The 24,631-nt window shown below is 41.3% G+C and overlaps 1 protein-coding gene across 17 annotated transcripts in view; it reads right to left on the bottom strand.

Moving 5' to 3' along the window:
- Positions 1-24,631, bottom strand: part of SORBS1 (sorbin and SH3 domain containing 1) — a 211,496-nt gene that overhangs the window by 132,771 nt on the left and 54,094 nt on the right. For all 17 annotated transcript variants that reach the window (XM_039871670.1, XM_039871669.1, XM_039871671.1 and 14 more), the window contains one exon: positions 22,936-23,024. The gene's annotated coding sequence lies outside the window, so the exon portion shown is untranslated. Of the gene's footprint in view, positions 1-22,935; positions 23,025-24,631 lie in introns of those variants that run through there.

Raw genomic sequence — 24,631 nt, 5'->3', positions numbered from 1 at the left:
TTTTCCATATACAAAGAAATTATGGGATGTTCTTGATAATGAGACATATTGGTTGCTATGGTCTGAATGTATCCCCCAAAATTCATGTGTTGAAAACCTAATACCCAAGATGATGGTGTTAAGAGGTGGGACCTTTGGGAAATGATTAGATCATGAAGGCAGAGCCCTCGATCATGGGATTAGCGCCTTTATAAAAGAGGCCCCATCGAGATCCCCTCACCCCTTTCACCATGTGCAGATGTAACAAGAAGTCTGCAACCTCGAAGAAGGTCCTCACCAGAAAGTAATTATGCCGGTGCCTTGACCTTGACCCTCGACCTTGACCCTCCCAGTCTCCAGAACTGAGAAATAAATTTCTATTGTTTGCAAGCCACCCAGTTTGCGGTATTTTGTTAGAGCAGACTGAAAAGACCAAGATACTGGATAATTAAAAAATTCAATTTTTGAAGAATGATAAATATCATGAAGTGAAAGATACTAGTATCCTTAACACAGTTTGCCTTTGTATGGGCCAAAAGGCATCCAGAGAACATCGCTTTGGGCATCAATGATCACGATCCTGTGTTGTACCACATATCCCAGACCCTTAGGACAGCTCCAATTCAAATTTTCTATCTCTTCGTACCAATAAGTTAAAGATCTCCCCAAATTCCAGTTTTTCAGAAACTAGTAACTGAATAAATCAAGTCCGTAAGCATTATAAGTAAAAATAAACATAGGACACAACAAACTGAAAACTCATAAAAAGAAGGCTCATAGTCTCACCCCCCAGAGACACACACACATGAAATAGAACTTAGTATGTTTATAGCTGTAGATGTGACACATATCTGTAAAAGCCCCCAATGTGACAGCAGACAAAGTCTGGGCAGCAAAGCAAATCTACAACCAGAATCTTTAATTACCCATTTTCATGAGAAGCGAACAACAAAAAAGGTAAATATCACAAAGTTTTTTTAAAAATTTTTTCTAGATATATTTTGAAGCCAGGAAACACTGAACTCAAACTCCAATCTATAGTTTCTATGTTAATTATTGGATTAAACCACATAAAATGGCCATTCGTAAGTCAAAAATGATCAAATATTAGAATAGCACATTGTTCAAACTAACATATAGCAAGCATTCTCAGGGAACATAAGACCTCAGTCATTGAAGACACCCTCAAACATGATTGCAGAAAAATGAGTTCACAGTAATTTTCTTCAGTGAGTTCCGGGGTAGAAAAAGCAGGAGGGTTTGGGGTGAACTGTTGTCTAAGTTACCAAAACTCCCTTGACTAGTACTCTTCAGTTTCTGAGCATTCCTATTAAAGTTTTACTGCGGGATAATTTATGAGATGTCTAAGGCATGTTGCGAAAAAAAAATATGCCTGACATTTAAGACTATTTTAAAACATCCCTCTTGTAAGAAGAGCTGGAGGTATGGCAGGTTTGGGCCATGCTCGTGCCTGGGGGGAAGAGTTGTTTTTAGCAGTTGGGGCAGGGACCTGGCACAGCTTCAGAGCTCTGTGGCCCAGGCGGGCTCTCCACGCATCCTGAGGCCCTACTGGGCAAAGAAGGCATCTCTGTTCCTATCTGGGGCCTCAGCACTGTTTGCCCTTCAGTGTTCCCTGCTGCCTAAAGAAACATGTGAAATATTTCCGTAAAGGACCGCTGTGTGGAAGCAACAGGAAATAAAGGTTTACTCCAGTGACTCCCTGCTAATAAAGAGGTGGGGGTTGCATCTGAGAATCACAGTTTTCCAAGCGACTTGTTATTTTTACCAGATGTTTTCAAAGGCAGGTCTTGTGCACAGTATTTGAGAAGTGTTTTTGTTTTCTGGAATAAAGAGGACTTGACCATAAGATATATTCTAAGTGAGCATTAAAAGCCAATCCAAATTCAAAATGACGTGGGAGAAAGTAACCTCTTCAATCATGACTTTTCAATTTTCTTAGGGCATAAGAGAAATGAAGTATTCACATACTATGAACCTTCCTGAAAAAAGTAAAATCCGTACTTAGAAAATTCAGCATCTACCATCTTCTAACAAAAATGTTAGGTGAGAGAGACTTCTCTGGACCAGTCCAAAACCTGGAGTCAGAGGCACGCTCAGATCCCGCCATGACCTCTTTCTTCTCCTCACTGCCTGCCTACCTCCCACCACCAGCACCTTTTCCATTTGGCTACCGCACCTATGAATAGAGCACCTTTTCATTCTACTCCCACAGCCAACCCTTCCCAAGCTGTGCCATATGTCTAAAAAATGTCCCTCTACCTTCCCCTAACCCCTACAAGCTGAGCCACCTCATTCATGCCCTTCAAACGACTCCCACATCCACCAAAAATATTTTCTAGAATGAGACAGATTCTCAAAAAGGACAGATGACAGATTTCCATAACCCCAACCCACCTAGGCATGGAAACTGCATGTTTACAATCTCTCTCTCTTCCCCATAATATGTAATCTGCATCCTTGTATTGTCAATCTATATATTTGCCCAATATGCTATTTTCTCCTGTCTACTGAATGATCAGATCAACTTATCTAGCTCAGAACATGTGCTTCTAGAGAGCAGTGTGCTCAGCCCCATGACGTGGAGAAAGACTATGGAAGAGAAGATGTTCCACCTAAAGAGATGCGTAGGGAAAACACGGGGTTGCGAGTCTTTCGGAGCTGTTTTCATTTTGCCTCCACTTCCTAGCTCCTCGCTAAAGGTAATTCGCTTTGTCTCTTTTCAGCTTCACTTTCCTCTTCTGCAAAGCGTGAGTAAAACCTACCTTTGGGGTTATTATGAGGAATGAATGTGATACATGTCAAACCTTGTGTATACAGAGGAATTCAAGTTCTGCGTCAACCATTGTGGCTTATCCCAAACTCTGCCTACACTTTTAATAAATAGTTCCTTTATTTCAAGCTCTTAAATTACCTGATTTGAATCTGCCATATGTTTCCTGCCAGGACTCTAATATGCTCAGTAAATGACATTTTCCGTAACTCGTCTTCTCCACTTCTCCCTTAACTTACAGTTTTCTACCTAAGAAAAATAAAGTCTTTTATTCTTCAATGTGTAGTCATTTCCTCATCATCTCAATGTTCAAGTTGTTGTATAAGTCTGGTTTACCCAAATTATAAATTCTGGCATCATGTCTGATTTACCCTGTATTTGAAGTTTTTGAAATTCTCACTGATTTACGGGGCCATAAAATCTCACGGCTTAAAGTACCCTTACAGCATCACCTAGCCAGCGTCTCCCAAAGCGTGTTCCACAAAACATTGTTGCCAGAAAAATTAGCAGGTATGTGGCACAAAAGGTGTTCTAGAATCTAACAAGTCTGCCAGGTCTTTCCATGACGACTCTCAGTGACCCGCAAGGACGTATCTGAGAAATCTTGCCATAAAGAATCTCGTTGAGATTCGCTAAAGCAGCATTTCGCTAACTTACTTGGCCACAGAACCCCTTGCTCATTAGAGCACCCATTACATCCTGCAGAACAGATTTCTACAAAATACCGCTGGAAGGGGAAAGAGAAAGAGAAATCCACTGTCCTATGGTCAAGCCATTCTGTAGCTTCATCAGGCAGCAGAATCACCAGGAGCGCTTGTTAAACGGCTGAGCCCCACCTCCAGACTTAAGTTAGTGGGCTTGGTGTGCATTTCTAACTAGTTCTCAGGTGATGCTGCTGCTAGGAAGCACACTTTGAGAACTAATGCACCACCCCCATCTGTAGTGCTACAGGGGCTGGATAGTGGCCAGGCCTAAAGCGTGAAGACCTAGTGGGGAAGCCAAGGCATAAACATGGGAAAATGCTAAATGACAGATAACTAACAGTTCAACGCACAAGGCTATATCTAACAGCTAGTCGAACAGCCCAGATTCAAAGAACTATACACACTGGACAGTGGGAATTATGCCGGATCTTCAAGGACAAGAAGGTTTGAGTGAAAAAGAGGAGAACCGGGAAGAGCATTCCAAGTAACAAAACGGTTCCTATTATTCAAATATTTGTTTGTAGAATTGCAGCTTTTTGTAGCCAGCTGGAAGGGACCTGGCCTCCATGTCTTTGGAGAGCACTCTGGTTCCTACATTTGAATATGGGTGTGACTGCTATTTCAAAAATTCACAGCAAAACGCTTAATGCAAAATAGAGTACTCCTGTCCAAATAAGTGATTTGAAGGATCTAGCAAAGGTTTCCCTGCTCCCTTTCCAGCTGTACTTGACCTCCCCTGCTCACCCTCTCTGCTCAGGTACCCAGCAGCCCACTTCCGAGACATTATACCAAGGGCCAAGTAAAGCTGGGCACTAAGTGCACAAGCCAACTGGCTCATGCTTTCCTTGGGAGATGGAGGTAAAACAATCACATCAGTCTTTCTGCAAGTGCCGTTCTACGGAGCTTTGATGAAATTTAAGTTTCTAGGCATTCCTTCCACCTCACGCCCCTCCCAGCAAAAAAGCTGGGAAAATAATTTCCAAGAGTTGGCTACAGCAACTTTCTTCAAAGGAATAACCAAGAATGAAAATACCATTCTCTGTGGTCACTTCAGAGGCTACCATAACTCACTGTGGCTCCAATTCCAGTCTTGCAATGCTTTCAAAGAAACAGCAGTGACCTCACTGGGGTAGGGAAATGGCAGGCCTGCCTCTCACTCATTCACTTGCTGGCATTCGTTGACTATTTGGTTAACGTAAGGTAGGATGCAAGTGACAACAACTGAGACATAAACTGCCCTCCCAGTTAAGGCAGAGAAAGCACACTGGTATATCAAAGGCAAGTGCAAACAAAGAGCACTGGAGTTTAAGGTAGAGGCGGTTACTTCCAGGGGACTATGGGATGCAGGGGAGGGAAGGTTAGAAGAACGGATGGTTCATGAGCATCTGCTCTGTGCCAAACACTGTTGGGTCCTTCATCTACTCTCTCTCTTCATCCTGCTTAAGTCCTAAGAGGCAGGTCAATGTCTCCATTTACAGATGGAAAACCAGTGCCTTGGAAGTGTAAGTGAATTGCCAAGGTCAGAGGGCAAACACCAACACAGGGATTTTAGCTCTGGTTTGTCTGAATCTAAAAGTGATGTAAGAATTACAGGTGATGTGAGACTCTGTAACTTCTACCATCAAAGTAACTAAATCAGAGTAAGTACACTCTCCAGTCCTTTCTAAAGGTTTAATGTATAATTTAAAATATGGTGAAATTATTAAATGAATTTGAGTAACATACACATACACAAACATGAGCTATGTATGTGCCTAAATGTATTTAAGTATCATAAAGTTCTAAATTAGTTAAGTATGGGGGAAAAAATCTGGGCCATTTGTTAAAGATTATCACCACTGGCAATACATTTTATGCCTTTGAAGGAGTTTGGACAGTTGAGTATGGTGGCCTGAAACACAATCTTCCTTTTTCTCCTCCAGGATGTTACACGAAAACAACAAGGAAGACGGGAGAATGAATATGACATTTTCATAAACTTAAGAGAGATAACCCAGACTTAAAAACTATACTGCTGTTTCTTTGAAAGCATTGCAAGACTGGAATTGGAGCCACAGTGAGTTATGGTAGCCTCTGAAGTGACCACAGAGAATGGTATTTTCATTCTTGGTTATTCCTTTGAAGAAAGTTGCTATAGCCAACTCTTGGAAATTATTTTCCCAGCTTTTTTGCTGGGAGGGGCGTGAGGTGGAGGGAATGCCTAGAAACTTAAATTTCATCAAAGCCGCTGAGTGCTTCAGAAACACGCAGACATAAGCACATCTTTGGATTCAGGTGTTTCCACACCATACAAAATGATAAGCAAATACATACAGACCTGTCTACATGCCTGGCACTGGTCTATAAGCTTTATGTCATCTAGTGTTTTTAACATCACATCCTACCTGTGAGATAAATACTATCTTAGAAATGAGGAAACTGATGCATGGAGAGATTAATTAATGGCCAAGACCATAGAGTTCAATAGTAAATGGAGAAATTAGGATTTAAACCCAGGTCCTTGGGCTCCAGAGCCCACTCTTCATACCCATTGAGAGATAACTTATCCTATAGTAGGTGTATAAGATTATCATTATACCATGATTTCAGTGGCAAAAGATTAAAATGGCCTAAATACCACTCACAGGCAAGTGTTCATGTGTTATGACACACCTACTCAATGAAAATGACAACACTATTAGAAATCATGTCAGATGGAATGATTTCTATGATTATGGATAAATAGAAAAGCCGAGTTTAAAAAACTGAATAATATGATGGCATTTGTGTGAGGAATATATAGATATATCTATATTTATAAACACAGAGAAAAATCTCCAGAAAAAATCTCCAGTCTAAGACACTGGTGCTCAGGATTGCTTCTGAAGAGAGAACAAGGTTCTCTCCTAGATACAGGAGAGAGAGAGAAGATTTGCTTTTCACTACAAACACTACAAACATTTCTCTAGTTTTTGAATTCTGAACATGCTCATATATCACCTACTTATTTGAAGCAAATTCAAAAACGAAAATTATTTGAAGAAAATTGTGGCGAAATGTTTTCCAACCTAATTCACAGCAGGGAAGGAGCACAGAGCAGAAGTCATCAGAACAGTCTCCCTCTGACAACTCACTAGTTATTCCACAGAGAGATGTGAGTAACTTCCTGCAATTTTTCATAGAGATTCCAAAATTCTTAGAACCAAAAAAAAGAAAAACATTATGCCATCTACTTTTCTCAGCTCAGACATTTGTTTCTTAAAAATGCAGTGGACAGATAGCGGAAATAATTCTCTGTGTAGATGGTAGTAAGAGGTGTTTCAATGTCTGTGTATGGGGTGTGCAGGAGTGAGCACAAGAAATCCGTAAAACAAAATAAATTAAAGATGGCAGGTAATGACCCAGTACAACCACTGTGGGGCTGAAACAGAAATGGGTATGTCACCTCTATGCCACTAAAGAAATGAAATCTCTCATGTCCTACAAAGCATGCAAGGCATCTTGCCTTGCCAAATTTAAACAGGGACATTATTTTTGAGTTACTATAATTAGTTCCCATTTGTCTATGAATCAGCCTTTATGAGGCAATAGTATCTAAGCCCCATCAGATGAAACCTGAGGCGACATCATCTCTGTTTATTATTTTGAAAAGAAAGAAAGGGTGCCAAGTTTCCTGCAACACCCAATTCAAACACTGAAATTTGGAGTACAGAATGTCCTGTTGTCCGCGTTTGAAGATAGGAATATATTTTCATTTAATACATCAGTCCCAGGTTCAGCTGGCAACAGGAAGGAATTGAATTCCACAGTCCAAAAATAGGACTTAAGTACTAAAGCACCTTTCATTGCTCTATAGAATAATATTTACATTTTAACCCCTTACTATGCGGCATTTTTAGGTGCCCATGTTTGTGAACAAACACGAAACATTTTTAATCTAAAGAGATCTGCCCAAGTGACCAGAGATTGGCAAATGCAAGTGTTGTAAAGCTATATTTGCATTCCCTGATACACTGCTTTCATAATTAAGTTTCTCCCAAGCAATGAAGAGTTTCAACACCAAATATAAAGGCAAAGGGAAGAGGAGAATTCCTATTTAGGCTTGAATGCAACAGCTCCCTCAGGAGTTCTGAAATCGGTACATAAATACAGTAGAACCTTGTGGTCTCCAAGGGGTGTCTAGCCAGAGAGCAGGCAACACTAACTGAAGCAGTTAGAATCTGGAAGAGGTTTAAACTGGCACCTTTGGAAGTCCTAGAGACTGAATGGGAGGGTACAAGCTCCATGCTGTAACTCACAGAAAACGTCAGTCAGTGGTAGGCCAGGGGATCAGCACATTTAAGCGAGAGCAGTGGCTGCGGAAGAGGGAGATCCACTATTCACTTGCCTACAGATTTATTATATCGAAGCCTTAATATTTTCATGCGCGCCCATGTGCTCTTGATAAGTGTGTACAGGTGCACCTGTACCTTCTTTTACGGCAAATAGAATGGGTCCAGGTCCCAGTTTCAATATTTACTAGCCAGGTTCCCTTCAGCAGACCATTTTTACCCATCAGAATCTCCTTTTTACCCTCAAATATAATAACAAAAAATAAGGGACCAGAGAGTAATGCTTGCCCTGTCTATAGAAATTCTATAAGAACCAAACTGAAGTAATTAATAGTTTTATGGTTCTTAAAATTTAGTAAACATTTATATAACACTGTATGCCAGGCACAAGGTGCTGTACAATTCTTACTTTCAACAACTCTCTGCTATAGGTACTATTATTATCCCTGTTTCATGGATAAGAAATCTAAGGCCCAGAGAGGCTCAATAACTTGCTCAAGGTTATATAAGTAGGAAGTGGGATTTGAACTTGGCAGTCTGACTCCAGAGTATGCTGAACTATATACTATACTATGCAACCTATCGTCATAATTGTTATTATTATGAATACTTTCATATTAATCCCAATTCCACAAATGAGGAAAATGAGGCTCAGAGGTTAAGTCACAAGCCAAGATCATAAAGCAAGCACATGGCAGAGAGCCAGGATTTGAAACCGAGTCCATGTGACTCCAGACCCTGTACTCTTAACCACAAAGTTAATAAACTTCGATCCACAAATATTTACTCTGCACATACTGTGCTCTAAAACATTACTTTTTAAAAAGGTAAGCTGGTGGTGTTCCCTCAGGAGCTGAAAGGCTTTCCTATCACCTCAAGGCTAAATCGGCCCCACCACGCTTGGCCCTGCACACAGCAGGTGTCCGGGGACAACTGATGCCAATAAGGATGATGACCACGATAGAAATATTTTAAATGTTGGGATATAGTTTCAAAAGGGAATTAGACTACTCAATGTGAAAAGGGAAAAGCCCCACAGGACAGAATGCTGACATGGTTTTTAAAATAATATGAACAGGTGTGGTCTATCTCAACAGGTGACACATATTAGGTGCTCTGTTAATTCCTACTAGATTTTCAACCCTCGGGCAGGGTGACCAACTCAGTCCAGGTCTCCCTGGACTTTCCCAGAAGTCTCACCACTGCATTGGCCACCCCTGCATTGGCCACCCTAGAGGGCAAGTATTAGGTTTTATACAGTTGACCTTCAACCCCCACCCTCTGGTTCTAGCACACTGCCTAGCAAACACAAGGTGCTCAGTATGCCTCAGTTGGTTAGACAAATGGAAAAAGCGATATTTTATTATTTCCAAGTACTTGCTTCCATTCTACCAGGGTTGCCAAGCAGCAGTCCCCACACTGTTGAAATGACTATGTGAGAATCATTTTAATTAACACTTTCATTGTTCATATGCAAATGTACATTCCTAAAGTGGGTCCTTTATAAAGCTTTCCCTAAATCAACATCCCTCACTGAGATTTTTCTCAGTGAATCCTTTCCACAGACAGTAAAGAGATAAATTTCAATCCAGCCCGAATCTTAATGATCCTAAATCTGTACTAATGAAGTTAAGGTGCCTTTCTTTATAGGAATGACAAGTCTAAAATGAGGAAATGTGAGATACTTCCAGGCACCAAGATAGAGCTGCTCCTTGACTTAACCCAAAATAGGATGGGTAACTGAGAGGGTACTCTCTCAGTATGAGTTGCTCTCTCAGAAAAGTGGAACACCCCCACTGCCTGGATCCCCCTGGGATTAGAGTGTCCTCAGAGTCATCACAAGCAAAACTTACAACCTCCCCTTCTTCACTGTTCCACAAATGTCCTGCTTCCAGCTCAGGCAGCCCATTCTCTCTGCCAGACCTCTCCAAGCCTGTTCTCTTCCTTTGGTTCTCTGACCTGGGGCTGGGCGACCTTGCTCTTGTGCCTCAGCTCAGGGAGAGGACCAGAGGCTGAGAATTCAACCCTGGCGGAGGTACTGGTGAACGTACTGGTAGACCCAGCCCAGCCCCACCCCGGGAGGGAATTCTGAAGAGCTGGTCTCTTGGGGAGTCAGGGCGGGAATAAAAGTTACAGGTGGTCAATAGGGCTGAATCTTGCCCTGAGTCACTAACTCAGTCCCACATGATTATACCAGGCAATCCAGAGAGTCAGTCATAATTTAAAATTAGAGAGAACACGATGGTGAGAAGCAAAGTTCTCAGAAGGGCAAACTAGGAGTCAGAGGTCATCCAAGCTTGGAGAAAAACTCCTCTGGCCCAAAAAAGGTGGGGCAGCCTGGAACCAGGAGGGTCCCCAGAAGTCCTTGAAATCTCCACAAAGCACTCCTAGCATGGGATGCTCTATGTGCACAATTGGGCCACAGGTGGAGGAAACAGAGCTGAAGCTGAACCAAGGACAGTAGAATTTATCAGTCAGAAGAAAGTCCAAAAGGCTAAGACCTGGAATGAGTTAAAACATGTGAGAAAGGTGAATAATCATCAGGGGTAGGTGGGTTTGAGTTTTGTTGTTGTTGTTATTGTTGTTTGTTTGTTTAAGCTATGCTCAGAGCAAGAAGAAAAGCAAAGAAGTAACAGGCTTATTTGGGCGGCTAGTGTAACGTTGCAGCAAAGCAGAGACAAAAGAAATGGCTCCTCGCCTGTGCCGTTTCTACCTCCTCCATCTGAGAGCATGTTCTTCACACTGGAAAAGGCAACTCTGGTAAGAAGTGGCTGAAGCAGAGGCAGGTGAGAGTGAGAAGGAGAGCCACAGCTACTAAATAAAGTCAGGTTTCAGGCTCAGATGAATCCCATCCGCAGAGATCCAAAGTATCACAGATGAATCACTGCCAGTAATCCTCCAGAAATCTCAGAGAACGCAATGGTGTTAGAAGATGAGGAAGGAAGGGTCTAGATGTAGACACGAAGAAGACTGGCATCAACGTCCAGAAAAATTCTAGGTTGGAGTGGTAAATCGATGAATACTTAAGAAAAAATGTGGTGATCACCAAAAACCAACATAGATTCACTATGAATGTGGACCAAATTAAATAATTCCTTTTTCTAAATTAGATTAGATCAATAGTTCAGATGATTGTAAATTCATTTGAGCCAGGCTGTAACAAAGAGTCCTATAATATTTTTGTGAATACGACGAAAGAAACGTGAACAATTAGCTGGATTTATATACAGATGATGGAAGTATCAGACCACAGGCACGTGGATTCAGCCCTGTCCTGGTATATTCTAGTCAACAACTTGTGTCCAGAGGTGACACAAATGAGGAACACAGCTAACTCATAAGATGATAAAAGTTAGATTTTAAAAGTTCTTCATAGGCTACAAGATGAATCAAATCTAACAAGATTAAATGTAAGATGGGTACATGTGAAGCCTATACATTTCTGGGGGAAACTGACAAGGAGTAGCCGTTTGGCTGACCACATCCTCCACATAAACCAAGAGCCTGAAGTGGTTACTGAAAATAGTCAAGTGTGATGATCCTCAGAGAACTTCCAGAGGGGACCGCGACCCAGCTCTCGGACCCCAGTTGAGCCCCTTCTAATGCTCTCATTCATAACCACGATTCCCTGGCACCGCATAGAAAAACTGCACACACCTGGAGGAGAATTCAGGTAGGGGCTAAAGAGAGGCCACCTCTGAGGATACACTTTCAGGTCACAGCCCAGCAGTGTGATGGCTGACACCACAGAGGCACCTTCTGGAATCTTGGTTGTCTCAAGATTGTCACTAATCAGTCAGAACTAATCAGATAAAGTACCACTGCCAGAGGGGGTGGGGCAGAGATGAGGGGGTATCAGGAGCATTTTAAATTTGGTGACATCTTTCTCACCCAGTGACCTGTGAGTGATAAGCCAAGATCCCTGAATGGAAATGCCTGGTTGGAATGTCTTCTGAGCTCATCAGTCAGACAAGCATCTTCAGAGTTATTTTTTTCCAAGGAAGGGGACGTCCCTAAAGGAAACGAGTAGATGCCAAGCAGAGAATATAGAAAATCAAAATACTTCCTGACGTAGTCCAAACTCTCAGCTGATGTACTTCCAGCTCAATACCTGGAACTTAAGACCAGCCCAGGGAAATTTAGAGACAGGCTCCCATGTGGCTGGGAGCCAAGGAGGTCCAAAGTGGCTTCAGAAACCCCTAAGATCAAAGACACTGGGTTTATTCCAAGTCACAGGGTTTCTGAGCTAAGAGGAGGCGTTGGACATAGTCTAGATCTTAATTTTAAAAAGAATTGAGGGGAATATGGAAGTGCTAAGGGGAAGCAATGTTATAAAACTCCCTAATTAATTTTAACACCCTGGTCTCCATGGTACTTTTTCCAAAAATTACTTTTTTTTTTTTTTTTTTTACATATGTCGGTTAGTTAACAGAGGTTAACAACCAAAGGTTCAAAGGGTCAAAGCAGTCACCATCCTACCACTTTCACCTCAGAGTAGTTTAATGAGTGAATTTTCCAGTCCTGGAACTGACCCTGATGTACTTTGGACCAAGGATGATGAGGAGAGAGTACAGATGATCTGCAGTGAGTTGGAACAAACCTCACTAAACTGCATCATCCACGAACAGGCAGTTAAGGGAACCAGCCACACCCCGCCCTCTGTCACGCGAGACTTCAACCATCAACAGAACACTCTAAACGTCGGATAGGGTCAAAAGCTCAGAGACAAGTTTTGGAGATGGAAAATATGCAAACAATGCTTTTCTAGACACTCAATCTGGGATCTGGAAACCAATAGATTCACTTTTTTTTTTTTTTTAAACTGATACAAATGGTTCAGACAAGTGTCCGCTGTCTCTCTCCTAAGGCTTCCCTTTCTCAGTGATCTTGCTCCAGGAAGGAAACTTCCATTGTGCACGACTAGTCTTTAACATATGCTAAACCAGGGTGATCTGGAGATAGGAGCAGCAGTGCCAGCAGCCAGGAGGGACAGGCTGAAGCAAAGAGCACTGAACATTTGAACCGCAAACCTGGAAACTGTCATTCCTCTATTTACTTAGAAACAGTTGCTGATGCTTACCCCAACCAAAGATAAACCAGAACAAACCCGGAAAGGGAAGGGGAAGCAGTGAGGTAAGAGCTGCTGTAAACCTGGCACCGTGCAGAGGAAAAGTTCTTCGGGTTGTCAGGACACTGTTTTCCTCCCTACAAGAAAAATGAGATAACAGACCACTGAGAATAGTGACACGAGGCTCTAACCAGGAGCTGAGCGGAGGCGGAGGCGGAGGCTTGCCACCACCGCACACTTAGAAGTCACCCCCAGACACATTTGGAGACTGCTGTGGTAGGGTGAAAACAACACGGTATTTGGAGTCAGAAGAGGTGAATTTGCATCCTGGCTCTGCCTCAAGCAGCTGTGTGACATCGGGTCAGACGCTCAACCTCTCTGAGTTTCACTTCTACGTGAACTATAAAATGAAGTGAGTTAGATGAGCTGACCCCGTGGTTTTCTTCCAGTTCTAACACTCTATTAGACTACTAGTAGTGCAGCCAAGCAGTTATGTCTCCATTCAGCAAGCATTTGTTGAACAGCTTCAGGTCCTCTGTTGGGTACCAGAAGTCTTCCACTTAAGGAACCTTCCGATCCAAATACACCAGCAGCCTGGCTCTAGAATACAGAAGGAGAGACATGTGGACAGGAGGAAGGGTCAGCTGACCCAAAAGAGAATGGAGAGAGGGCAATCAGGAACAGCTGCCCAGGAGTGATGCCCAAGCTGGGCTTGAAGGAAGAGGTAATTAAGCCAAAGGAAAGGGAGAAAGGGATCATATGTACAAAAGCACACAGGAATGGCCCAATGGGGCATGCATAGGAACAATTCTGAGATAGCACTTATAAAGCCACGCTAAGAAGAGCATTGCCCAGACCTCCAGTCCCATCCACTTCCTTGTTGTTCATTTTAACATCTCCCTATATAGCCACGTTCTCGGGGCTGGCCTATGCCAACACCAGGTGAACCAGCAAGTAACCATCCAACTCTGCCCCCAGACTCTCCCTTTGTCCCTGAGTTACACAGCCAGGCCACACCTGCTGTACACGGAAGCTTCTTCCCAGTCACTCAGCAGGCCAGCCTTGCTTTCAGCTCTTGCTCAGCCCTTAGTGCCCAGCCCATGGCAGCTGTTCCAAATAGTTTCCATCTTCCTCAGAGCCGCAACTGCATCCCACCCACCCCACTTATGCTCAGTGGATGATTCCCACCTCCACTGTTCCTGGGAATGACTAAGCACAGCTCCCGTAGCAACGCTTCTGCCCACCTGTCCCAAGTTCCTTTCTAAATAGTCCAGGCAAAGCTGTGGGTATCTCTGCTCACAAGTACAAAAGAGTACAAAACAGAAACCACCGTCATCAACCAATGCAGGCTGTTGCCCATGCATCTTTCCGGGCTGTGAAACAAGCACATGTACATGAGGTATGGTATTTGGATATACTCTACAAGCCAAAAGGCATTATGTAAATATTATTAGCAACTTCGTAACTGTTGGGTGAATAAAATAAGTAAACAAATCAACGAATTCAATGTTGAAGAGGCAGTCTAAAGAGCTGCAAAATGCATAGTATCTTCAGGCATGTGAACCAAGAATGCAGCCTAGAATTTGGAAAAGATCCTTTCTGTTATACAATGGTAAGGTCTTTGGGCGCCTGGTCTCTGGGTCCTGCTTTGCTCTTATATACACAGCCCATTTAATGCCAACCCAAGCAGCACTGAATCATTTTAGTGTCATTTATTTCTGAACTATAATTCCTAAAACAAACACATTTAATATAAAATACATACTCAATAAGTTTAATATATACTGCATATATGTTATACTTACACTGTATTTTTCCATGCTCTAAGTGCCATTATAGGCTGTCAGCCAATGAAAAGAAACACAACACCCTCCCAGCCCACTGTTGACACAGCCCCACTGCAAAACACCCTTAGCAGCCTCCATGGCACCATCCTGTGTTAGGCATGTTCTACAACACGCATTTGTTTACTCTGCTAAAAACTCAGACATTTATTTTTTTGTTCTGGTCAACATTTTTGACTCATCATGGTCAAGAGATGGTATGTAATTGGTGTTAGACCTGCCACAAAGAAATACAGGAAAAGTAACATCCAGGATTATAAAATACAAGTGTTAGGGTAGTCAACCAGTGAACATGGGTCAACTTATAAACCCAGAACACCGGTCATCAGAAACATTCTACAGAATGCCAAGAAGATAAAAATCCTTCTGCTGAGTTCACTCCTGCACCATCTACCACACAGAGCCACAGAGTCCTCTCCCAGTTCTGTGAGTTCAGAGTTATACCGTGAGCTCAAAACTCATTGTATTTAGTTCTTTTTTCATGTTATTACAGGTAACCATGAGGAATAAATGATGACATTAGGATCCCTTCTCCACTGACACTCTGCTCGTCTAACCCCATGGAAATTGTTATGTAGCCACAACTCCAGAGTTTCCCAGACCTCATGCCCAGCATTGAGTGAGTGCTGCATGTGACAGAAGAGATAATTCTGGACTGTTAAGAGTCTGAGGGAAATCCAAATATGATCTCATTTTATATAAGAAACAAACTAGCCTAGGTTGTCCTAAGGCAGGTAGCAAGTCAAGACCCAGCAGGAGGCCAAGGGGAGAAAATTCTAACCTCCTCATCCCCTGCCCAGCATACCAAGAGTCTATCATGAGTTCTCGCCATAAAACCAAGAAGCTAAAAATGAAAAAAGATCGAGATGCCATCTCCACTCTGGCTAGCATTTAGTTTTCAGAAGTTTACAATGATGGTGTTAAGAGGAAAAAGGCATTATTAGAAGAAACAGAAAATGATGATCGCAATAGCTCATAAAAATGGGAATGATTTAGATAACTTTCACATGGTTATTAAAATGTAAGGTTGTTGGTTTGCTGGTTTTGTCTTATTTATGTGAATTTCCTTTCCTATAATCTAATGGATACTTTGGACAGTACCAGGTCCCAAAAAAACTACAACCTCCCACTAAAATAGTGACTTTGTCATCCAATTTTATAATTTTGTCTGCTTATTGTAAAAAGAGAAAAACTAAGAAATGGTCAGCTCCCTTAAGTTCAGTAGTTCAGTTCTATTTGAAAGAAAAAAAACACACCTGGAAATATTTAAGAGCAAATACAATTAGAAGATTTGTATAAATGTTCCTTACATGGTAATTTTATGAGCAAACCACATTATACAGAGTACATGATATGCTTCAAAACTAATATAATGATTTGATATTTGTAAAAAATACAAATAAATTACATTATTGTTTTCTTTCCTTCTCATTTTATTTGAAAATGCACAAATCTCTTTAAGGAGAAAAACATTTGTTTCGCAAGTCCGCCACTCCAACTATTTTTCTCCTTATCATTTTAAATTTAGTTTCTATTATTTAAAAAGGATACTAAAATGATGTTTTTCTGAACCTCAAGATCCCTTAATTTTTCAAGACAAGCTTTTAAGCTGAAACTGTAAGTCAGAGGTTATAAAACCAAAGCCTGAGAAGGCCAAACAGGTAACAGGTGGATAATATGGAGACTCCAGCAAACCAGGACACACATGTCCCCACACACAGGGATAACCGCTGGTTCCACTCTAATCCATGCTGTTCCATGCAAGAGTATGGCTGAATGCTGCTGGATAGTCTAATTGTCGAGAGTAGCTAGAAATCAAATTATGTGTATTTTCTGACTTTTAAAATGTTGGCTACTTCAAAAACCGAAAACACTGGTTTTTGTGGGCAGCTAGTTCGTAGCCTGCCACAAGAGACAAACTGCTATAAATGTGATGAACTCAGGGAACAAATGCAAACTCTAGAAACACAAATTTTGTTGGAAAATAAAAGTTGATCTCTATATACTTTCTTAAAATCTATATTCCTCTGTAATAACTTTTCTCTTGGCCAGCGGAGGAGAGAAAGGAGAAGAAATGAACTTGAGAAAAAAATGAAATTAGTTGTTAGAAAGTAAAAAGGGTAAAGGTGTCTCTATTTCCTTTAAAAAAAAAAAAATAGCAACTCACATAATTGTCCCATGCTAGGACAATTCTGGAAGTTGCAAATTTCACTGAAGTTAGGCTGCCTTGAACATATCAGCTAGCTTCCCTAAACTTTCTCCATGTAACAGAGATGCCATCCTAGAGCAGATACATGCCACTCAGAGCTATCCAGATGCAGCCACTGATATAATGGTATGCTAATGATTTGTGTGACTAAGTTAGAAGGCATGATAACTGCTTGGGGAGTATCACCTCCTGAAAATGTAACAGTATTATAAATGCAAATTGTATACTTGCATATATGCCTTAGAGGGGTTTGACCCCCTCCCCCCAAAAAGCCTAAGAACTAATAACTAACTGATTATAATAGTAAAAGTTTAATTGTGTAAATTTAAGCACAAATAATGCAGTGTTTTTTTTTAAGCATACCTGTGCATGAACCATTTTTTTTTAATTGAATCACTGCTGTAATCGGCAGACCAGAGAAAATTTCCAAGTGAGGAAAACAGGTGAGTTATCTGTATGTTGATAAGAAGACTGCAGGATGAGGGCACCGCTGTGAAGCAGATATCAAATGGTGCCTTGTCTAAACTAGTCAGTGGAGAGATGAGAATGATTTCTTCCCAAGACATTCCCTAATCACTGGAGATGATGTTGCTCTCTTTGTTTTAGTGACGACCCCAAGTACAATCTAATGTTTACTTCCCCAAACCAAGAGAAAAAAAGAAAGACAAAAAATGCATTTTACTATTTGTAGTCACTACATGGAAAAGGAGACAATATCTTGGTTTTACACATGGCCAGCAAACGTGAAACAACTTTCTTGTTTGTCTAAAAAGTACAAAATCAAATACGTAAATCTCTTAAAGAAGAACCAACACCTAAGAAATGTCACAGCTGCACAAAATGGATACCATGTCTTTGTAGGTGTACAAAGTGTCCTGAACCTCTGGTGACACAAACCAGTACGGCAGCCCAGGGAGACAACTTTCAGACAATGACCCCTGCAGAAGGCTGCCCCAACAGCACACACTCCAGTCACTGGTCCTAGGCACTGAATTCCAGCCTTCACTTTCAGAAAGGTGATGACCTATACAGATTCGATTTTGAGCATCTTCCTATAGTAGCAGGTATTCTTAAGATGAGAAAAATGAATTTGGGTTGCTTTTAAATTTGAACTCTGGAGTTAGAAACTCTGAATCACAATGGATTCCAGACCCCCTGTCCTGCTCCACAACGCAGCAAGACTTTTCTCTCAAGGGCGGCAGAGAGCTGTACAGTTGAAATAGCCGTACTTTGTGGCTCCACTCCTGGCACTACGGCTCATTTCAAATCCATATTTGCCTAAACCAGCTGAATAAAATATATGCCAGAAAGAGCCTTAAATACTTTTTCAAAGGAAGAAAAGATGAAAGAAAGAAATTGGCCTGATTGACATATCTCTAACATGCAAAAATTTGAAACTCAAAGAAGTCTAGTTCCAAGTAGCAGATAAAAATGAAGACTTAAACAAATAAAGGCAATGGACAGTGAACAGGCAATGAATGATCTTGATCGAAATATATATCGAACAAGAGCACTTAGGAAACCAAGCAGTGAAGGAACTTATAAGTTTTCCAAATCATGTATTAAGCCTAAAGTGCTTTTTAAAAATAACACATGAACATGATACAAAAAAATTAGAGGTACGAAAGGGAACATAGTGAAAAGTCTCCTTCCTACACCATTGCCCTCTCCACAAGCCTGCTCATCTCTAACATCTCCCAAGATGCTCTCCATGCACGCAAGCACTGAAGGATGGTTCTGCTTTTAACTTGAGGATACCACCATTTTTTAAATGCCCCAACACTCTAAGTCTCTAGGGGCGTGAGAGAATATCATCTTTTTATTCCTAAAATCGTTTACCGATAAAGCAAGCAGGAAGAAGAAAGCCTCCCCAATATTATTGCATGTAAGTTTCATTTCTTTTTTTTTTTTAATCTTATTTAGGATCTGGGAAGACAAATGAAAACTAGAGCTGATGTCATTGGTCACAAATACCATTTCACTGAAACCTTCACTTTGCCATAAACTGCTGGTTATAGCTATAGAAAGCTACACAATCAATGCTCATTTTTCAGAGATTAGATGCTCTGGAAGTCCCATTGAGAATAATTTCACTGAAATACGAGGGTCTTGAAATACATGTAAAAGTGAGTTAGTGCTGCCCATTTCCCAAGTGGTTTGAAACAGCACAGTTTAGAATGCTGTTTATCACACTGTTCTCAATAGCTGCACTGATTTTCCGTTCTTTTGTCATTTCCACAAAAGGCCTAAAAAGACCCTGCCTGGGGAAAGAGTGAAAATGTTTTCAAAGGGAAATCTTGAGGATTTTCGAGAAAAGCCTGGAGTGAGAGCTAAAATGGGAGGCTCACCAAAGCAGTCACAGATGGGTGGGGTCCACGCCCAAGGCAAGAGAGAAGCAGCTGGCAGGCCTGGAGCTGGTAACTGCAGGAAGGGGACAAAACCATACCCATGGGGGCTGGAGATAATAAGACTAAAGAAATTCAACCGGAACGCTCAAAAAGGAAAAACTAAAGGGTCCAATGAGAATGTGCAGGAAGCTCAGCAGAGTCGTTTATCTGGGAAATGGACAAAACCACTACTCAACAGTTGCATTTTATGACAGAAGCCCATAAATAGATGAAAATGTGTGTGATTCAGAACTGATTTTGCCCTTACAGTCTAAGCCAGAAAAGGGGTACAAGTAGTGCTTGAAACACATACATTTATTACAATCATCGGAGTATATCTTTTGCTGCTTTTTATCTTGTGGCACTTTTCTTTGTTATTTCGAAGATACACTAAATATTTCCTGTACTGAGGTACTGCAAATCATGGTACCTGTCTGGCCTTCTACATATAATTTTATCACATCTAACTTTCCTTGCAAAATGACTGATTTTCAGGCATGTTTTTCGCTTAGTGAACTTTCATTTAATGAACTTTTGGATAACATAATTCTAGGATAAAAAAAATCTGAAATATTAACAGTGAATTAAACTTAACAGTCATCAAAATAGCTTGTAAAAATTCCAGTGCATATAAAGTAGAATGTCGTTTACAAGCTATTGGCAAAGGATGCTGGATCTTTCTGCTTGCCAGCCAAAGGCACAGCCATGTGCCAATCACATAAATGCAGTTTATAATTCGCTTAGCTGACCAGATTTAAAATTATGCAATTCTAAAACTAATATTCTCTTATTTTATATAATTTTTTGAGATATAACTGACACATGACACTATTAATTTCAGGTGTACAACATAATGATTCAATATTTATATACATTGTAAAATGATCACATTAAGTCTAGTTAACATCTATCACTATTAATAGTTAAAGAATTGTTTTTTCTTATGATGAGAACTTTTAAAATCTACTCTCTTAGCAACTTTCAAATATGCAACACAGTATTATTAACCATGGCTGTCATGCTGTACATTACTTCTCCAGGACATTTATTTTATGACTAGAACATTGTACATTTTGACTCACTTCACTCATTTTGCCCACTCCCCATCCCCTGCCTCTGCCGCCCACCAATCTCGTCTATGAGCTAAAACTAATTTTCTGGATTTGAAAGAGTTATGGTATTTTCAATTTTTTTTTTTTACATAAAGTGAGGCTTTGTTACTACTTTTATATTACCATATCTTATTTGAATAATTTATCTTTGTATTACGCAAAATCATACTATATTCATTAGTATGTGTCTTCATTTACTTCTTAGTAGGGATTTTATACAGAAAATCCATGCTTTGCCCTTCCTCTTTTCTGTCCAAATCCTACCTTATCCCTCCTTTCTCTCCCTAGGTGATCGCGTCCACTCTCATTACTTTAAATACCGTCAACATTCGGATGACTCTCAAAAGTACCATTTCCAGCCCCAGGCAACTCTACATCTCTAGGAGAATATCAAACGAGCATCTCCTTAATGTCCCAAACAGAACTCAGTAGGTACCCCCCAAAACCTCCCTCTTTGTTCCCCATCTCAGTAAATATCAACATCATTTACCCAAACACACTGGCTCTCGTCCTTGATTCTTCTTTTTTCTCACATCCCACACCCAATCCAGCAGGCTCTACCTTTAATATATCCTGAGCTTGACCATTTCACATCAATCTATAACCACCACACTAACCCAAGCCACACCCCTGTCTTTTGCCTGGACCACTGGAAGGGCCTCCTGGAGCTTACACTGATTCTAATCTTGCTCCCAAAGTCTGTTCTCCACTCGGGACCCAGAAAAATCATTTTGAAGTACAAAGGCAATCACATCACCATCCTACTCAAACTTCCTCAGTGATACCCAATCACACTCGGAGAAAAATCCAAACTCCTTATCATGGCCTACAAGGCCTGCCTCCCACCTACCACTGATCTCATCTCATATCACTCTCCCTCCCCATAACTACCCCCAGCTCAAGGCCAGTTTTTGTTAAACTAGCTGCCTTCCTATTCCTCTATTCTGCCAAGCTCCGCCAATGTCAAAGGCCTTTCTTTTTGCCTGCTGTTCCCTCTGCCTAAACACTCCTCCCCAGATTCCTTCACTCCATTCAAATCTCTGCACAAAATCTCTCTCCCTCCTCCCCCTGCCCCACTCCTCCACAGAAGCTTTTTCAGACCACTTTCAAAAGAAACCCCAACCAGCCCTTCACTCTGTTCTCTTCTTGTACCACTCATTACTACCTGAAATTATATTATCTTTTTAGTTACTTCATTCATAAAGCAGTATTTAGTGAACACCCAGCAGGTGCAAGATGTTCTTCTCAGAGCTGGGGATACAGCAATGAATAAGGTAAGCAAAGACTCCTGCCCTCATGGAGCTCACACTCTTGTTTGTCACTCATATTTGAATCTAAGTTCCAGGGGAACGTAGACACTATCTGTCTGTGACCACTGAATCACCAGTGCCCAGACCAGTGTCTTGGCACAGAGTGGGCATTAATACATATTTGTTCAACAGGTAAAGTGTCCCACCCACCAGAGGCCAGCTCCTTTCCTGAGGACACCCACCACAGAGTTCTTTCTGCCTACCAGAGGTGACTCCGGTTATGGGACCCAGAGTGCCCACCGTGTCCCTTTAGACACAGTAATCTGGACAGCTAGCTTTTCAGGCCTGAAATGGATCCCTAACCCTGGGCCTGTCTGTTCTGACTGGCTGCCCTTCCTTCCAGCTCCATTGCCCTGCACCCTGCAAGCTCTCCGGGTAGCCAGGCCACTGAGATTTGTCCCACAGGGTCATGAGAGCGCCTGGTCCACGTGGTAGGACTTGACCAACAGTCAAACGAGCCAGCTTTTCTCAACAAAGAGTGGCTGGAATCAGACAGCTTCCCTGGCTCACAGTGGTCCTGCCTCTTAGTAGCTGACATGAGACCTTCAACATCCACTAGCTCGCAGACCTCGAAGCATTCTCACCTCAGCACTGGAACATACTGTTCCTAAGGACATAGTTTTGCCTCTTTCACAGAGACATTTACCCGCTGTGATGAGTAAATAAGTTTCTTTCTAAAAAGAAAGAATATTTGTTAACTGTGAAATTACCTGATCACAAATAAAAACGAAGGTAACTGTAAAATGTAATTAATTCATCTTTCAAAAAAAAAGCAGTTCCAGTGGTCAGAAGAAACAAAAAGAAAATGCAAATCTCTTAAAGAACGACTCTGGAGTTCTCAGAAAATAGGTATTTAAATTCCATGTTTTCAACATATGTCCACGTTTTAATTTATTTGCTAGCTTAGAATTGCCCTGCCAAATAGGATTATCTTATGTCTGCCCAGCACTTTATTCCTTTTGAAGCATTCTCACATACACAATCTCCTTAGCTAAGCAGAACTTTTTTTTCAATTTCTCTGTCTGGAGCCCAGAAAGGTCAAACAATTCCCCTAAGATCCCACAATAAAAGTGGCAGAACCCAGATATGCCTAGGTCCAGCTTAGTGTCCTCCTTTTCCTTCTATAATAGAAAAGACAGTGTGCTTCCCTGAAAATCACATTGTATAATCCACCGAAAATATTTCCTTTCACTGCAGAAGAGAAAAGGTGCATATATTCACCAGTGGTTTAAGGTGTTGGGAAGATGCATTGGTCCTGGGGCGCTGAGCAGAGAGGGAGTATCACAGACTCTTCCAACAAATGCCAACTCCTGCAATGACAAACACACAAAACATATGCTGTGAATCATATACACTGTGGCCCCTACCCAAGGAGGCCATCCAAACACCAAATTGCAAGGCGCACTCTTTAGACTCAAAGCCCCCATCTTCCTCTTCCAGCTCACTCTCTTCCCACCCTCACTTCCTCAAGTAGAACAAGAATCTTCATTCACCAGATGAAATGGTCCCCCTTAGGATCACCGGATCTAAGGCAGAAAGAAGCTTTAGAGATCATCTACAACGGGGATCACAAACGGAAAGCCCAGTGGGCCATGTCCAGCCTGTGGAGGTATTACACTGAGCTACAGGATATGTTTGGAAAAGGTGAGCCAAAACTAAAAAAAATCAGAGATGTCACATAAAATGCAGACTTCTGTAATCCAGACCTCTGGGTTCTCTTTTTAAAAAAAAGTTGAAGGATCTGTCAACATGGCCCACATTCATGTCTGAAAATGATCAGCTGGTGCTAACCAGGAGCTGCCCTTCACAGGCAGGCTTGGCTACTCCCACATGCCGCAGTCCCCACCACTCCCTACCGTCTAAACACAGAGAAGAGCTGTGATTATCACTGCTCTTGCATTATTGTTTTTCTTATAGTACAGAAATATTTCTATCTATAATTTTAACGAAAGTGGGAAAAGAGGGGGAAAAAAGGGCTGTGAGTTCCAAGGAGGAAAAATCGTAGAGCACATACAGCAACTTAAGTTAGTAACCTCACTCCTCTAGACATTTACAGCCCCCGAGCAAGTACAACCCTCCCATTTTATAAAAGTTAAGTGTACGCAGGAAGCTGACTTGCCTACTCCTACGGTTAGGGCAGAGCTAATTCTAGAATCCAGGTCTCAAATGCAAATCCAGGACCTCTTTCACTATGCCCTGTTACCTAGTAGTCTTATATTATGAAGCAAAAAAATATTACATATAACATATACAATAAAATATACAAGAGCTGGGGGAGAGGGGGAGAAGGGGAGATGGGAGGAGAGGGAGAGATATGGGCATGTCTCAAAGCTAATACTAACTTCAAGGATATACAGTTGAAGTATCGAACCCACTTTGTACTAAACTGCTCACCATACCTTCATCTGTCAAAGAATATAAGACTAAATTATATAAGGTTCCCTGAGGGTTCATTTCCTAATGTGACATTTTTAATAATTTTGCTGCTTTAAGTACAAAAAAATTCTCACAAATACAATACATCTACTACTTCAAAAATGCTCAGTTAATGTCCCAAACTGTCTAAAACATACTCGTTACACTAGAAACATTTCCTTTTACAAGGCTATAAATAAGCTTATGTGCAAGGCACTAGCATTATAGTAAGTGAACAATGTTTAACTATAAGATCTTGGTGGCAGTAACTTATACCATCCCCTCAAAGAACGTACTGATTCATTCACTCAACAGATATTTACCAAACCCTGTTACATGCCAGACAGTGTGCAAGGTGATGGAGACATACAAAGATGAGCAAGATCCAGTCCTTGCCCTTAAGTTGCTCTCTCTGGGTAAAAGACAGACCTATACACTCAAAAAGAATTTGAAAACATTGGGTAAACGTAAAGATGTGGGTAGGCACAGCTATTATGGGAGG

This window comes from Pteropus medius, unplaced genomic scaffold (genome assembly GCF_902729225.1).
Source record: "Pteropus medius unplaced genomic scaffold, Ma_sr-lr_union100, whole genome shotgun sequence".
In the NCBI taxonomy this organism is placed as follows: Eukaryota; Metazoa; Chordata; class Mammalia; order Chiroptera; family Pteropodidae; genus Pteropus; species Pteropus medius.
Note: the sequence above shows the minus strand (reverse complement) of the source record. Positions and strands in the feature narration are given on the sequence as shown.